Source organism: Salvelinus sp. IW2-2015, unplaced genomic scaffold, assembly GCF_002910315.2.
Source record: "Salvelinus sp. IW2-2015 unplaced genomic scaffold, ASM291031v2 Un_scaffold1270, whole genome shotgun sequence".
Classification (NCBI taxonomy): Eukaryota; Metazoa; Chordata; class Actinopteri; order Salmoniformes; family Salmonidae; genus Salvelinus; species Salvelinus sp. IW2-2015.
Window position 1 is genome coordinate 195,632 of NW_019942810.1, and position 6,514 is coordinate 202,145.

General features: G+C 47.0%; 1 pseudogene; it reads left to right on the top strand.

The window, feature by feature from the left end:
• The window catches only part of LOC112070269 (inner centromere protein A-like), a 32,214-nt pseudogene that overhangs the window by 15,059 nt on the left and 10,641 nt on the right, over positions 1-6,514 (top strand).

Consider the following 6,514-nt stretch of genomic DNA (forward strand, 5'->3'; position numbering starts at 1 on the left):
ACACCACCATACCTCACACCATCACCACCGTACCTCACACCATCACCACCATACCTCACACCATCATCACCGTACCTCACACCACCATACATCACACCATCACCACCATACCTCACACCATCACCACTATACCTCACACCATCACCACCGTACCTCACACCATCATCACCGTACCTCACACCACCATCAGCAAGACAAGACTGGCACACGCCTACCAAAGCTGCATCATTCCAAATCTGCATCGTGCATCATTCCAAAGCTGCATCGTACCAAAGCTGCATCATACCAAAGCTGCATCATTCCAAAGCTGCATCATACCAAAGCTGCATCATACCAAAGCTGCATCATACCAAAGCTGCATCATACCAAAGCTGCATCATACCAAAGCTGCATCATTCCAAAGCTGCATCATACCAGATCTGCCTCGTGCATCATTCCAAAGCTGCATCATACCAAAGCTGCATCATACCAAAGCTGCATCATACCAGATCTGCTTCGGGCATCATTCCAAAGCTGCATCATACCAGATCTGCTTCGGGCATCATTCCAAAGCTGCGTCGTACCACATACCCAAGCACATGTTTTCCCCTTACGGCCCCGTTCAAACAGGGAGTGGAAAAAACAAGGAAGTAAATGCATTGGTTCTAACCTGTGTAATCATAGGTGTCTGTAAAAACACTTCCCTGCCTGCCCGCCCATTTGATCAATGCCAAAAGACATTTGATTGGAAACCTAATTGTGCGGTCGTAAATTGCCTCCGGTGTGTCAGTGTGCACTCTGGGTCGTTCCTAAATTCAGAGCGTTGTCAAGTTGTCTGCTTGGTAAATTCAGAGCCTTGTCAGATTGTCTGCTTGGTAAATTCAGAGCCTTGTCAGATTGCCTGCTTGGTAAATTCAGAGCCTTGTCAGATTGCCTGCTTGGTAAATTCAGAGCCTTGTCAGATTGCCTGCTTGGTAAATTCAGAGCCTTGTCAGATTGTCTGCTTGGTAAATTCAGAGCCTTGTCAGATTGTCTGCTTGGTAAATTCAGAGCCTTGTTAGATTGTCTGCTTGGTAAATTCAGAGCCTTGTCAGATTGTCTGCTTGGTAAATTCAGAGCCTTGTCAGATTGTCTGCTTGGTAAATTCAGAGCGCAGACTACACTATTGACACTGGACCTTCTGGCCGAGGAGTAGGGTTGATCCAAGTCTAACTCACAACAGCAGTCAAACACCCAACCTAACTGGCTAAAGTTGGCTAGCTTCTTCCAGACACAAATGAGAGAACAGCTCACTCTGACCATTTTACTCACCCTAGCAGAGCTGGATAGGCTGTTTTCATGTTATCCAGAGCGTTAGTGATTAACTGTGCTGCTGGCAACAATTTTAAATTCGCTCTTTTTTTTTTGCAAACGTTTACCCGCAGCGTTCACATTCAGCGAGTATTGCCCGTTTTGTAAATTCATCGGGTATTCTGAGCTCTGGCACACCCAGACGAGAGTGCTCTGAAATCAGATTAGATAGCCAGAGTGTGTTCGTAACTTCAATCTGGCTAACATTCGTTCAGCATAGCTAGCAAAGCGATTCATATTTCTTGCTAGCTAACCTGCATCTTTTAAAAAAGTTTTTAAACATTTTATTTAACCTTTATTTAACCAGGTAGGCTAGGTGAGAACAAGTTCTCATTTGCAACTGTGACCTGGCCAAGATAAAGCAAAGCAATTCGACACATACAACAACACAGAGTTACACATGGAATAAACAAAACATAGTCAATAATACAGTAGAATAAAATAAAAAGTCTATATACAGTGAGTGCAAATGAGGTGAGATAAGGGAGTTACCAGCAACATTGTGCCACCGACACCTTGCTCCTGGACAAACACCTTCTTTGCACCTTTTAAGGAAACTCAGTCCCCGCTCACGAGGACTGAGCTCTCATTCTCCTTGCTCGATGTGACTTAAGACATTTTAAGGCTGCCGGCCCAGGCGGCATACCAAGCCGCGTTCTCAAAGCATCTGGCTGGAGTGTTGAATATGTCCGTCAATCTCCCTATCCCAGTGTGTTCTCACTTGCTTCAAGATGTCCACCATCGTTCCTTTACCCACCTCACTTCTGTCATCATGAACTGCTTTGTGAGTCTAGTTGAGGATCATATCACCTCCACCTTACCTGACACCCTAGACCAGTGGTCACGAAGCCATTCCTAGTTGATTACCAAACATTTCTGTAAAAAAAACAACGATAAAGCCTTGTGTTCCTATTATTTTTCATTTGTTTTGTGCTGTTGGTGGTAGGTGCACTTGATTCAGCAGCCCTAGCGCCGGGAAGGCAGTGTTCCCATTATGAACCATTTCATGTGAAGGTAGAACTCCAACTACCCAACAGGTCCAGAGAGCAAATCAAGTGAACCTATAGGCCTACCGCTGGCCAATCAGATGGCTCAGATCACCTTGTCTGCAGTTTCCTCGCGCCATAGACTGTAAAAAGAAGCCTTGAATGCACAGCAAAGTTGATAACGTGAGATTCCAAAACTTTTAAAATCATGACTAGACGAGCTGCTGTTTGTGTTTAGTTCATGTTTAAGTTGTTGTTCAGCATTGTCAACACTCTGTTAAACAGCCAGAACAATTGCGTTCTCCCTACATTTACATAAGTGTTCAGACCCTTTACTCAGTACATTGTTGAAGCACCTTTCTCCCTACTTCCACTCATGCTACAACCAGCACTGCAGCTGCAATGAAATACAAAGTGTCTCCATAAGCTTACATTATTATTTACACCTGGTCTTTTTTAATATAGAGGAATATTTCACGTTCTCTGAAATATCACATTTTACATAAGTGTTCAGACCCTTTACTCAGTACTTTGCTGAAGCACCTTTGACAGCGATTACAGCCTCAAGTCTTCTTGGTATGACGCTACAAGCTTGGGACACCTGTATTTGGGGAGTTTCTCCCATTCTTCTCTGCAGATCCTCTCAAGCTCTGTCAGGTTGGATGAGGAGAGTCGCTGCACAGCTATTTTCAGGTCTCTCCAGAGATGTTTGATCGGGTTCAAGTCCGGGCTCTGGCTGAGCGACTCAAGGACATTCAGACTTGTCATGAAGCCACTCCTGTGTTGTCTTGGCTGTGTGGTTAGGGTTGTTGTCCTGTTGGAAGTTGAACCTTCACCCCAGTCTGAGGTCCTGAGTGCTCTGGAGCAGATTTTCATCAAGGATCTCTCTGTACTTTGCTCCGTTCCTCTTTCCCTTGTTCCTGATTAGCCTCCCAGTCCCTGCCGCTGAAAAACAACCCCACAGCATGATGCTGTCACCACCATGCTACACCGTAGGGATGGTGCCAGGTTTCCACCAGATGGGATGCTTGGCACTCAGACCAAAGAGTTCAATCTTGGTTTCATCAGACCAGAGAATCTTGTTTCTCATGGTCACAGAGTCCTTTAGGTGCCTTTTGGCAAACTCCAAGCGGGCTGTCGTGCCTTTTACTGAGGAGTGGCTTCCGTCTGGCCACTCTACCATAAAGGCCAGATTGGTGGAGTGCTGTGGAGATGGGAGAACCTTCCAGAAAGACAACCATCTCCACAGAGGAGCTCTGTCAGCGTTCCCACCGTGTTCTTGGTCACCTCCCTGACCAAGGCCCTTCTCCCCCGATTTGCTCAGTTTGGCCGGGCGGGCCAGCTCTAGGAAGAGTCATTGTGGCTACAAGATTCTATCATTTAAAAATGATGGTGGCCCCTGTGTTCTTGGGGACCTTCAATGCTGCAGACGTTTTTTGGTACCCTTCCCCAGATCTGTGCCTCGACACAATCCTGTCTCAAAGCTCTACGGACAATTCCTTCTACCTCATGGCTTGGTTTTTGCTCTGACATGCACTGTAACCTGTGGGACCTTATATAGACAGGTGTGTGCCTTTCCAAATCATGTCCAATCAATTGGAATTTACCACAGGTGGACTCCAATCAAGTTGTAGAAACATCTCAAGGATGATCAATGGAAACAGGATGCACCTGAGCTCAATTCTCATAGTAAAAGTTCTGAATACATTTGTAAATAAGGTATTTGTTTATATTTTTAATACATTTGCAAACACTTTTAAACCTGTTTTCACTTTTCATTATGGGGTATGGTGTGTAGATTGAGGGGAAAACAATAAAAAATATATATATATTTTAGAATAAGGCTGTAACGTAACAATGTGGAAAAATGGAAGGGGTCTGAATACTTCCTGAATGCACTGTATATACTGTTTTGTAGTCATGGCTCATCATAAATAACTACTGTACACACCTTTTTTATTCATATACTGTTTATGCACACCATCTCTATATTCCCGGACTCTTTCTGATATTTCTTAATTTAGTTTATTTTTGGGGATTTGTGTATTATTCACTAATGCACTGCTGGAGCAAGAAACAGAAAATGTTTGCTGCACCTGCAATTTTAATATCTGCCAAATGTGTGTGTGCAAGCAATAAGATTTTTATTAGAATTATTAGTGGTTAACGTCCTTATTCCATTTATTCCTAGATGGCAGTGGTAAGAAGCCACCATCAAGTCTGGGTCCTCGCCTCAGTGCCAAGCGCAGAGTAGCAGCAGAACCTAGAGAGGACTTCCAGACCCCCGGGAAGTGGCCTTCACTCCTCAAGAAGAGCCAGAGTGTAAGAACTAAGACATACGGCTGTCTCTTTTGGATATAGCAATGTTTTGGTTTTTCTTTTCAAAAGTGTCTCGAGTGAAAAATGTGTAAAAAAAAAACAAACAAAAAAAACATTTTGAATTTGTCATTTTAAACCATTTTGTGGTTGTTTACTTGTTGTAATGACATTTTTCAACCATGTTTTCTCTCTAGCTTGTCTGGCACAGATTAGGCCAGTTCTTCCGCGGGGGTTAAAGGGTTAATCATAGTGTCATATGTATTCAATAGACCCTGATGTAGTAAATGCAGCCTGTGTATTTATTTTTTATTTTTTGTCTACTTTAGGTGAGGCCCAACGTGAGGAAGTTCCTCCACACGGTCCAGAAGAACCAGATGCTGATGATGACCCCCAGCTCTCTGGCTCGCAGCACGGTCACAAAGTCCTTCATCAAACGCACCACGCCGGGCAGTGTCGACCTCAAGGTTCGTTTTTATTTTCTTCATTGTTTATTTAGGAGCCCTTGGGATATGCTACTTCCTGAGGAATAAGGAAGTCCTCCTTTTCTGACATCCTCCGCTCATATATAATTTAAATTATAAACTGGGTGGTTCAAGGCCTGAATGCTGATTGGCTGACAGCCGTGATATATATGGGTATGGCAAAACATTTTCTTATTTTTTTCTAATTACCTTGGTAACCAGTTTATAAAAGCAATAAGGCACCTCGGTGGTTTGTGATCTATGGTCGGTATACCAGGGCTAAGGGCTGTATCCCGGGCTAAGGGCTGTATCCCGGGCGAAGGGCTGTATCCCGGGCTCGGGGCGTTGCTTCGTGCCTTCGAAAACAACCCTTAGCCGTGGTATATTGGCCGTATACCACACCCCCCTCGGCCCTTATTCCATAACTGACCTATCCCTTTGTTGTCCTGATCACATCTCATAAAACTCTTTAGTGTAACATACCGAACCGTTCGCTACGAGGACATCTTTTTAATCCGCACCGTTGGAGGCCCCCCCCCCAGAACCGCAATGCGTACGAACCGTGAACCTCCCCCCCCCCCCAGAACCGCCAATGCGTACGAACCGTGAACCTCCCCCCCCCCCCAGAACCGCAATGCGTACGAACCGTGAACCCCCCCCCCCCCAGAACCGCAATCGTACAACCGTGAACCCCCCCCCCCCAGAACCGCAATACGTACCAAACCGTGAACCCCCCCCCCCCCCCCAGAACCGCAATACGTACCAAAACGTGACCCCCCCCCCCCCAGAACCGCAATACGTACCAAACCGTGACCCCCCCCCCCGCAAACCGCAATACGTACCAAACCGTGACCCCCCCCCCCCCCCAGAACCGCAATACGTACCAAACCGTGACCCCCCCCCCCCAGAACCGCAATACGTACCAAACCGTGACCCCCCCCCCCAGAACCGCAATACGTACCAAACCGTGAACCCCCCCCCCCCCAGAACCGCAAACGTACCAAACCGTGAACCCCCCCCCCAGAACCGCAATACGTACCAAAACGTGACCCCCCCCCCCCCCAGAACCGCAATACGTACCAAACCGTGACCCCCCCCCCCCCCAGAAACCGCAATACGTACCAAACCGTGAACCCCCCCCCCCAGAACCGCAATACGTACCAAAACGTGACCCCCCCCCCCCCCAGAACCGCCAATACGTACCAAACCGTGAACCCCCCCCCCCAGAACCGCAATACGTACCAAAACCGTGACCCCCCCCCCCCCCCAGAACCGCAATACGTACCAAACCGTGACCCCCCCCCCCCCAGAACCGCAATACGTACCAAACCGTGGACCCCCCCCCCTCCCCAGAACCGCAATACGTACCAAACCGTGAACCCCCCCCCCCCCCCAGAACCGCAATACGTACCAAACCGT